The 10,939-nt window shown below is 54.5% G+C and overlaps 1 long non-coding RNA gene across 1 annotated transcript; it reads left to right on the forward strand.

The window, feature by feature from the left end:
* Nucleotides 1-1,159: 1,159 nt before the first annotated feature.
* On the forward strand, nucleotides 1,160-8,234 carry LOC112409358 (uncharacterized). The gene is made up of 2 exons (XR_003005145.1): nucleotides 1,160-1,397; nucleotides 8,005-8,234. It is a non-coding gene; the product is annotated as an uncharacterized LOC112409358 (long non-coding RNA).
* The last annotated feature ends 2,705 nt before the right edge of the window (nucleotides 8,235-10,939 follow it).

The raw sequence follows: 10,939 nt of genomic DNA on the forward strand, positions 1-10,939 counted from the left end.
GCGACCACTTCCGGCGCCTCGGGCTGTGGGCCGCGTCGGGGGCGCGGCTTCCGGCGGGCGCGTGCCTCCCTCAGGGGCTTCTGGAGCCTCTACAGAGTGCCAGGGCGTCCACCTCCCGCTTCGCTCCCGATGTGAGGACGAACGAGCGCCGGCGCTGGGCGCGCACTGTCAGAGACGTGTGCTCGGGGGTGCGGGCTGTCGGAGGTGCGGGCTGTCGGGGGCGCGCGCCGTCGGGCCCCACCGGGGCTGTGTTTCGCCACAGAAGAAGCAGAGGAGTCTGGGAAAACACGCTCACCTGAGGGACGGAGCTAATTTGCATGTTCTGGGAACTCTGGTTGGTCGGGCCCGTCCCCGCCCCCACGGAAAGGGCGAGGCCTTCTGCCGGGTGTGGGCGGGGCCGCGGGATGTTCGCGCCGGTGTTTGAATCCCACCCGAGCCGGGCTGATGGGGCGTCCCCAGGGAGTGCCGGCTGAAGGAGGCCTGCGCCGGGCAGCGATGGCTCAGCGCCAGTGTGTCCCCGCGCGCTCAGCCGGGGGCTGGGAGCAGCCCCGGGAGAGCGTGGACGTGAAGGTGGGGGACTTTCAGCTCTGTTCCTTGCAACAGATTCTGTTGGAGAGGCACGGCACGGCTGGGCATATATTACTGTGGTATTAGATGAATGCCCCCCGAAATTCCTTCCATGAAGTCAGGGATCTTGTCTATCAAATTACTGTAGCCCAGTGCCTGACACAAAGCGTTTATTGAATAAATTAGTGAACCAAGGAATAACTTTTCTTGCCCACTCGCTTATTAAAATAACGTCGGACCATGTGTACTGAGTTTTGGTTTGTAAGCGTGGATTCCTTAGGCTCCTTTCACGCTCCCCACGGGTGGGGAGAAGGGTTCTGCAGGAGAAGGAGGAGGTCTCCAGCAGACGGGCAGGGAGGGGGGACTGAGGACAGGTGAAGAGCGGGTTCCGAGTTTTACAGGTGGAGAAAAGGAGCTCCAGCAGGGGACCGATGCGTGTGAGGCTGGAGACCCCCCTCCCCCGCAACAAGCGTGCGTGTGACCCGCCGCCTGGCCTGTGTTGTAATCACAGGACCGGCCTGGCGTAGGCGGAGCCACACGGAGGGGCTTCGCATCCCCAGGAGGAGTGCTCAAGTTCAGTGGGTGGCACCATCTGGGCAGCAGGCCCTGCAGGGGTGTCTGTTGGGGGAAGGGAGCTTCCTGCAGCTCTGTTTGGCCTTGATAACAGCAGAGACTACCACCGGCGGGAAAGCCAGGAGTGACGTGCCCTCCAGGGAGCCAGGGGCTCGCCATGCCCACTGGCCCTCCACCAGACCTGCACCTCGGGAACACCTGGGAGCTTGAAAAACTCAGAAGCCTGGACCACCCAAGTGTCCATCAGCGATGAATGGGTGGGTAAACAGTGTAGTCTACCCATACGGGTAGATATATATATCTGTCTACGGGTAGATATATATATCCCGCCATACGGTGGGATATCATTCAGCCTTAAAAGGGAAGGAAATTCTAACACATATTACAGCACGCGTGAACCTTTAAGGACATCAAGCTGAGTGGAAGAAGCCGGTCACCAAAAGGCCAATACTGTTTGATTCCACTCATGAGTTTCCTAAAGTGAAAGTCATAGAGACAGAAAGTAGATGGTGGTGCCAGGGGCTGGGGGAGGGGGAGCGGGAAGTTGCTTAATGGGCCTGGAGTTTCAGTTCGAGAGGATGATGAAGTTCTGGAGCTCCGCTGGTTGCACAACAGAGTTAACGTACTCACTACAAAACGGTGCACTTAAGATGGTAAAGTTTATTATGTATATCTTAACCACAGTTATTTAAAAAAAAAAAAATTAAGCCTGATGCCACCCCACCCCCGAGATCCTAATGCAGGTGATCAGCCTGGCTCTGATATTGCCCTGGGGATCCCGTCTGTTCTCTAGAAAGACCTGAGGCCCCACTGGGTCAGAGGCATCCCACCCCTCCTCCTAACTGCCCGCTGGGCATGGGTCAGTGCTCTCAACACCAGCGGGTACTGGAGGGAGTACTAACGCTCGACCTGTTGTTTTCAGGACCCTGAGGTCAGGGAGCCTTGGTACCGTGCCCACAACATACAGTGGCCCAGTCAGGACTCAAACCCAGGACTGTCCAGCCGGGCAGCCGCTCTCCTCAGGTCTCACCTTCCCTCCAGGTCCTTTAAGCCCAAAACACCCACTGACAAAGGGCTGTGAGTGAATGGAACAGATGGAATTCGTCAGATCGCGTGACCGACCCCCTCCCAACAGGAACGCCCTGGTGCTGCCACAGCTCTGGGAGCACCAGCCCTGGACAGGCACAGGGCCAGTGCCACCTTCAGGCAGAGTAGGGGGCTGTCCCCGCACCCCTCCAAGTCCCACGGGCACCCTGGCATTTTCCCATCCCGTCACTTCCTCCTACCCCAAAATCCCCTGTCGCCTCCTGCTGCCATCTGACAGCTCGGGCCTGCCCCACAGCAGCTGTTGACAGAAAAAAATGTCCAACAATAGCTTTCTGGCTCAGGAGGTCCGGGAAGGGGCAAGGACTCCTCTCTTAACCAGCCCCTCGTCCCCTCGTCCCCTCCCCCCCTACAGGGAGCCAGGACCTCCTCTGGAAACGCTGCAGGTGCTGGGGCAGCTAGAAGCCAGAGCCCCCAGCTGCGCGGGGGGAGGGCTCCTGCCCCGGGCTTGGGGTGCTGGTGCTGTCGGCAGCTCGACCCCCGGAGCCCAGCCCAGGGCGGGGCAGCAGACGGCCACCCCGCAGGGTGGGAAACGGGCAGCTCTCCTGATCCTGGGCCCCTGGGCCCCTGGGCCTGTGTTTGGAGCGTCTGCTCTCAGGGCCTCGGGCCTCAACCCCCTTTCGGAGATCTCCTTTGCTGCTCCCCTCCCCCCCTGCCCTTGGCCTCCAAGGAGGAAGCAGGGCCACTCACTCCTCACGTTTACCCAGGAGACCATGAGCGAGGGCAGCCCTCACCCTCGGCTTTACCCTGGAAACACCTGACCGGCCCTGCTCTGCAGACCCTGACTCTGCCCTTCAGAGTCCCCGCCGCCGCGGAGCCGAGGTGCCGACCCTCCGAAAGGGGGCGGAGCCTGGAGTCCTCCAGGAGCCGGGGGCCAAGTCCTTTTGCCCAGCAACCAGTTCAGGGCGCAGCTCCTCCGGGCCTCCGTCTCCTGTAAAACGGGGCTGATGACCTCTGTCTGCAGGATTACTGTAAAGACACGAAATTCCTCAGGAAGTGCACTCGCTTCCCGGTCCAGAGAGAGCCTCAGAACAAAACGGGCATCAGTGCCACGGCCTGCTCCGTTCTCCACCCAACAGCGGCCAGCGGCACCTACTGCGCTGCTGGCCCCTGGGGGTGGGGGGCGGGGTCCAGACGTGGGAGAAGCCTGAACCTGAGTCCCCAGGGAGCAGAAGGGGCAGATTCTCGGAGAATGACTCCCCCATCCCAGGCCAGCCCAGTCTGCCCCAGGCTGAGGGGCTCCCAGAACGCAGGACCCCAGTTTTCAAACCGGAGTGAGCTGGGACCCTCCCCACCCTGCAGGATTGCTCCCAACCACCCTGCCTCACCCTCCCTCCCCACGGCCCCACCAGGTTGATTCTGTGCCCTGTGACTCAGGCTCTGTCGCTCTGACCCACAAACTCCTAAATGGTCCCCAGAACTCCGGAACGTTCCTTCTCCGGGCATCCGGGGCCCTTTACAATGCAGACTCCAACCTCCCACCTAGAACCCAACGTCTGCACACACCCGGAGGCCCGTCCACACCCTCAGCCAGGGGACCTGCCTCCCAGCTCAGCAGGTGCCTCCCCCATCCCCACCCACCCAGCTGGGCGCCTGGGCTCCTTGCCAGCCTCCACCCGTGGTCCTGGGCCCCATCTCCTCTCACCTTGACTTGCAGCTGCGGGAGGAGGTGTCTTATCTCTCCTGGCAGAGGTGCAGCTTCCTCAAAACCTGCTTCTGCTCACAAACATATTTAGATTCCCTCACAAGAGCTCGCTCGGGACTTGACATTGAACGGACGGCCAGAAGTGACAGCCACCTCGGCTGGGCACTGAGCCTGGTGCAGGGTGAGCCAAAGTGGACATTTACCATGGAGCCTGTGGTCCAGTAGGTGGGGTGAATAGTGGTTCCCCAAAAAGAAAAGTCCACCTCCTAACCCCTGAAACCTACGAATGGGACGTTATTTGGGAAAAGGGGTTTTGCCGATGTAATTAAGTAAACGATCTCCAACATCCTGCATTTAGGGTGACCCTAAATCCAATGACAGATCTTTGGGTTTGAAAGGAAGAGGGAGATTTGAGACTCAGACACAGAGCAAGAAGGCCACGTGAGCAGACAGAGCCTGGAGGGATGCAGCCACAAGCTAAGAGCCACCAGAAGCTGGAAAAGGGTCCTGCCCGAGAGCCTCCAGAGGGAGCGTGGCTCTGCCGACACGCTGATTTCAGACCTCTGCCCTCTAAACTGAGCACAAGTACATGTCCGTTAGGTGAAGCCTCCCGGTGTGCGTGCCACTTGTCACGGCAGCCACAGGAAACTCACACCAGCCATGGACCAGAATCACAAATCACCCGCAGAGCGAGGGCCATGAAGGACGGAGGGGGCCGGGGAGCAAGAGGACGTCTGCAGGAGTCAGGGAGGGTGAGAAGTTAACCACAACGAGAGAGGACGCATCGCAACCAAGGCACCGGACAGTTGGGCAAAGGCCCTTCTGGGGCCTGGGAGCGGAGACCCTGTGGACCTGGTGATGCCAGTTCCTGTGCTGTGTCACAGGAGGTCAACAGGGTTTTACCAAGCAGTGTGGTGATCAGACCCAGGTTTGGACAGAGCCACGCTGGCTTCCGTGTGTGGGAAATCGAGGGGAAAAGGGCGCAGGAGTCCAGAGAGACCTGGGCAACCCCGTCCCCGCACCGGCTGAGGGGACAGAAGACGCTGGCCTTCATGGGGCCGCTGCCCCCGCGTCCGGCGCTGAACAGTCCTGTGCATCCCTGTGAGCTAAGAGTGTGCCCTGTGAGAGACAGTCAGGAGGCAAAACGAACACAGACCAGGCGTCCCCTGAAACTGGTTGAAGTACCAGGAGCCTTTGGTTTGGTCTGGGGACACAGGGTGGCCAGGGTGTCAGGCCAAGCTGAGCTCGGAAGGCTGGCTGCACGGGACCCAGCACCCTCTCTGCTCTGTTTCCCTCCTTGACCTGCCATGTGTGTCTCTCTGTGTTGCCAGGTGACAAAGCAGTGGTTTCAATAATCACCAGGTGTCGTCGTATGTCATCCCGCATGGTTGCTGTGCGGCAGGAACCTGGCCCGGGCACGGCGGGAATGGCTTGGTTCTGATTCATGACTGAGGTCTCAGCCGGGAGACCCCGAAGCTGGGGTGGGCCATCTGAAGGGACACAGGCCGATGCTGGCTGTTGGCTGCGGCTTAGCTGGGGCTGCGGAAGGAACACCTGCATGTGGCCTCCCCACGTGGTTAGGGCTCCTCACAACGTGGTGGCCGGATTCCACTGGGAGCATCCAGAGAGAAGGGGAGACAAAGAGGAGAGAAGGAGCGAGTGAGGGGGAAGCCGTGAGCATCATTCTCGCTGCGTTCTATTGGTCCAAGAAGTTACAAAGGTCCGCCCGTGTCCAGGGTGCCAGCATGGACCCCACCCATCTCTCTGTGGAGGAACATCAATGTCACGTCCAAAGAAAGGATGTGAGATGGGATATATTTTGCTGCAGCTGAGTAATACAATCTCTCTTTCTCTCCATCTCTCTCTGTCTCTGCCTTTGTCTCTCACTGTTTCCCTGAACCTTGGTGTTTCTCTGTCCCTCTCTCTCCCTCTCTCTGTCTCTTTAGCACCCTCCCTGTCTCTCTCCCTGCCTGTCCTGTGCGTGTGCCCATCCCCTCTCTGCAGATGGACTTCCTCGGCCCGGCTGTCTCTCAGCTTCTGCCCCTGGCAGCCCTCAGTCTCACTGAGTCAGAAACTCCAGCCTGACCCTCGGTGACCAACAGTTCAGGCATCCACCTCCCCCTGGGTCTCTGGATTCATGTTCTGGGGACAGAACCCTGGCCAGCCAGTCGGCCATGATCAGCTTCCTCTGGCCCAGGAGCCCCTGTTCCAAGCCTCCAAGGACTCCACAGGCTGTGTGGACCGGCAGAGTCTGGCCACCTGGATAATCAAAAGCCTTTGCTGTGGTCTGTAGCTGAGGGGTTGTTGCCAAAAGCTTGGCCTCTGTGCACCGGTCCTGAATCAGATCTTGGAGTTTTGGGTGAACTAGAAAAGAGCAGCTTTATTGCTTTGCCAGGCAGAGGGCTACATGCCCCTCAGAAACTGCGTGTGACCCAACCCAGGAGGATTTGGTGAGGAGTTTATAGCCATGGTTCAAGGACGGGGTTGCTGATAAGGACGGGGTTGCGAGGCCTGCGCTCCTTTCATCTGGCCTCAGGTGGTCCCTTGATGTGGTTATCAAACTGTGATGTTCTCGGGAATGAAGAATGCCGACATCTTCCATTCGTTGGGTTTTAGTTCTATAAAGAGCTCAAATACATTGTTCTGTGTGTCCCTTGAGGAGGGACCAGGACCCTGGCCCAAGGCTGCTCTATTGCTTCCTGGCCGCTCCTCCCTTGTCTCTGCCTCCCCTCCCTTCCCTGATTAGCAACTGTTTGAATCCGTGCTTTAGAACTCAGGGAAGGTCATGGAGGCTGGAGTCTTGTCCCTACAAACAAGAAGCAGGGGACATGGAAAGGCGTCCGTGCCCAGGAGCCCCACAGGGTCCTGCTCGGTTTCAGAGTTTCCCTCTGAACAGCACAGTGAGTTGACGATTTGTCAGGAGAGGCTCTACTCAAACCAGTAAAGGAGGAAAGAATCTATTGGCCTGTTGTAGCAGAAGCTCTTGGTGCCCTGGAACCACTGCCAAGAGGTGAGAGAGAGAAGGACCTGGGAGTTACAGCCCTTACCGGAGGCAGGGCAAACTCTGACTGTAATTCATACTTCAGAGGCCCCCACGGGATCCAGCTGAGGCCTGAAATCAGATTCCACCTGTTTCCACTCTTCCATGTCCCCTGCTGCCACTCCCTGCCCCCCTCCCCAGGCAGCCACTGCCTTAATAAATCACTTGCACACAAATCCTTGCCTTAGGGTCTGCCCAGGGAACAAGGAGCTGGTGCATGTAATTGGGAAAGCTGGCAAGTGTGAAATCCAGGCTGGCAGCCTGGAAACTCAGACAAGAGCTGGTGTTGTCATCTTGAGCCCAAAATTTGTAGGGCAGCCGAGCAAGCTGGAAACTCAAGACAGGGTTTCTATGCTGCAGTCTTGAGTCAGAATTCCTTTTTCTCAGGGAAACCTGGTTTTGTTCTTAAGGCTTTCAACTGGCTGAGGCCCACCCAGATTATCCAGGGTAATCTCTTTAAAGTAAAGTCAGTGAATTGTAGATGCTAATTCCATTTATAAAATACCTTCACAGAAGCACCCAGACAGGTGTTTGACCAATAACCTAGCCAAGATGACCCATAAAATTGAACCATCACACCTACCAAGTCATCTACAGAATGGGATGTCAAAGGTGGGATGGCCTTCAGGCACAGCTGGATCCAGGAGCTCAAAGTCTGGCCCTAGGTCTCACCCACCTCCAGACTTGCTTTCCTCCGTGTGCAGTTTCCACTGTGACAGTTTCTTCTGCGTTGCATCACCACAGGCCTTCAAGCTCCTCGCTCAGTAACTGCAGGAGAAACCTCTCAGCCCACATCACATGTCCATCCCAAAGAGTATTCTGACTGTCCTGCTGGGCCACGTGCCGACACAAAGGCCGGTGCAAGCCCGTGGCTGGGTCCTCCACCAGGGCACTGGGGTGAAGGAGGAGTTCCGCAGAGAACTGGAAAAAGGAGAGCCAGAAGGTGACCAAAGGAGCCAACACAGCACAGTAGCTCCTCTAAGCCACGCTGCTTAAAGCGCCTCGCTTTGGTCACTTTCCTTCTCAGAACTTATGATGTTTGAAGACAACATGAATTTATCTTATTTTCTCACAGGTCGAAAGCCAGAAAACACATGCCATTCCACTGTCAGTGGACACTGAGATGGTCACCTTTGTCCAGGTGACACAGCACCACCTCCTCTGCTTTTCCTTGCAGTGGTCGGTCACACCGGGGTCAGGACCAAGGGTGCACCCCCTGCCCAAGGGCCCGATGAAAGGCTACTTCTGAATCCATAAAGTAACAGAAGAACATCCCAGGTTACAGTTAATAAAGGTCATTGTTACTAGATGTGAACAAAGCCGGCCTTCATTTCTTTATTTGGTGGCCCATTTGGTGAAGCACTTAAGAAACGCCCAGGCCAACATACACATATAATGGTTTTAATTACATCCTGTGAATTTATTTTTCCAGAGAGGAATATTTCTCAGGGAAATGTCCATAAAAGCAACTTCCACAGCAGTGTGATTGTGTATGTTTCCTAGAGGAAGTCTGTTTAGTTTAAGTCCCACTCGGAGTACAATTTTTTACAAAGACAGGGGGCCCGAGAAGGCTGCCAACAGCCCCAGAGATGGTGATGTCATGGCCTGGGACACCGGGGATACTGGGTGTGCGGCCTGCCCCCCCATGAAAAGAAGGCAGAGCGGGTGAGGGCAGAGTGGTTCCCACTGACTCACCCTCTGGGCAACCTTTAGTGAGTTTGCAGGGTTATTTCCGCACTCAAAATAAGCTTGACAGAATGGGCAAATATAGACACAACATCGTATGCAACAATTTGAAAGTACAGATTCTTCTCAAACTAACGTGAGAAGAACAAGTGTAGGCAAGTATGGCGGTTCCTCAACCAATTAAACAGAGAAATACCGTATGATCCAGCAATTCCAATTCTGGGTATGTATCCCAAGAAAATGGAAAGCAAGCACGCAAATAGATATCTGCACACCCACACTCATAGCGGCACTATTCACAATAGCCAAGGGGTGAAAGCAGCCCAAGTGGGGTCCAACCGCAGCATGCAATGTTATTCAGCCTTGAAAAGAAGTGAAATGCTGACACGGGCTACGACACGGATGGACCTTGAAGACACCGTGCTGAGTGAAAGGAGCAGTCGCAGAACGACAAACAGTGCCTGACCCCACTTATATGAGGTCCCTGGAAGAGTCAGATTCAGATTCCCCGACACAGACAGTAAAATGAGTGTCGCCAGGGCTGGAGGAGGAGGGATGGGGAGTTAGTGTTTAATGGGGACAGAGTTTCCGTTCGGGAAGACGCAGAAGTTCTGGCAATGGGTGGGGTGGCGGTTGCACAAGGTAAACGTGCTTAATGCCGCGGAAAATACACGGAAAAACGGTTAAGAGTGAATTTCACGTTATGTGTATTTTACCACAATAAGAATAAAAGGGGGGGATAATGACATGTCAAAACGTTGTTTGTTAAGCCCAATAAAGTGATAAATTGTGAAAAAAAGTTACATGGCGTTTTACGAAATTGACTACATGCCAGGCCACGTGCAGCCTCCACTCAGCTCAAAGGTGTGGCTGGTCCCATTCTCTCATGTGATGCAATCAAACCAGAAACCAAGAACAAAAAGATAAAAAACGGGGGAGGGGGAAGTACGTATCTGACAACAGGACAAAGAAGAAATGATTACGGAATGAGAAAATATTTGCAGCTGAACCAAAATAAGTCCTCCATTCAATGAAACAGTATTCAGCTATCAAAATGACGGTCAAGAGAACAAAATGACAAGGGGGAAATACACTAAATTCTTTCCTGAAGATAAGAAGTCAACGTTGCGTAACAATATAAGCCACGTTGTCTCAACGGTGTGAATATGTGGCTGATGTGTACGTGTTGCCTATGCATAAAAAACAGATGCGGTTGTAAAGAAAAAAGAAATTTAAAGATGGGAAAACAGATACCAGCAACCAGCGTATATAAATCGTTAACTTTGGAAGATGGGATTATGAGTCATGTTTATTTCCTTCCTGATGCTGTTTTCTAACCGAACAAAAATTAAGCAAGCAGGAAACCGAAACAATGAACGTCACTGGGACAAAAGTAACAGTAGCTGTGTGGGCGGAGTACAAGGAACCCCCAGCACCCAACTTTTGGTCCCCTGGGTGTTGATCCAGCCACTCAAGCAGTATGGATGGAAGGGCACTGGGTGGTCAGAGAAGGACACGAGACCCCCGCTTCCATCCTCTGCCTTCCCAGGTGAGGGGTGCCACCGGCGGGACCCCTGGAGTCGATGAGGCCAGTTCTGCTCTGTCTTCAATGCCCCCCTAAGTCCTCTGGCTCTCCTCTCATCCTGGAGCCCCAGCCGACCGTGCCAGACCCCGGGAAGCACCTCAGTACCCCAGAGCCTGCTAAATCAAGGGGACTCAGAACTTTCAGGAGGCCCTCCAGCCCCCAGTCAGAACCAGAGGTCCAAACGGAAGACGTCTCCTCCCCTGATCGGAGGGAAGGGAATTATAAATATCAACGAGACAATACATAATAATATATTCTCAAAATACTGGTGGTATAAATATGTGTAGCACACAACTTACAAACAATAAGGTATACAATATTATAAATTCCACGAGGTCGATAATAGATTCTCACAGAATGTTTTTGTGGATTTTTGCTGAACTCTTGTGTTCATAGTCAACCTATGGCTGTAACTGACAAACAAACGTAGCTCTGACCTGAATGTCGGTTAACGTTTTCATTTATTTTAACAAGTAAGAGAAAAGAAATACAATTCCTGCAGAGGAACTTCGGTTGTTTGGCAATGACACGAGTGATGGCTTTGCTGAACTGAATAATCGTTTTTGAACACTGGAATGAATTGCCTTCGTTTTTTGTGCTATTCACCATGTAATGGCTACAGATATGCATACTTTATTATCACTCTCACTCTATCAAAGTTGCCAGTTTCCATGGTGTAAATACTTCAACCTTGGCCAAAAGGGACTTAACTGAATTTGGATTCAGGGAGAGATGCAAC

This window comes from Neophocaena asiaeorientalis, unplaced genomic scaffold, assembly GCF_003031525.2.
Source record: "Neophocaena asiaeorientalis asiaeorientalis breed wild unplaced genomic scaffold, Neophocaena_asiaeorientalis_V1.1 scaffold185, whole genome shotgun sequence".
NCBI lineage: Eukaryota > Metazoa > Chordata > Mammalia > Artiodactyla > Phocoenidae > Neophocaena > Neophocaena asiaeorientalis.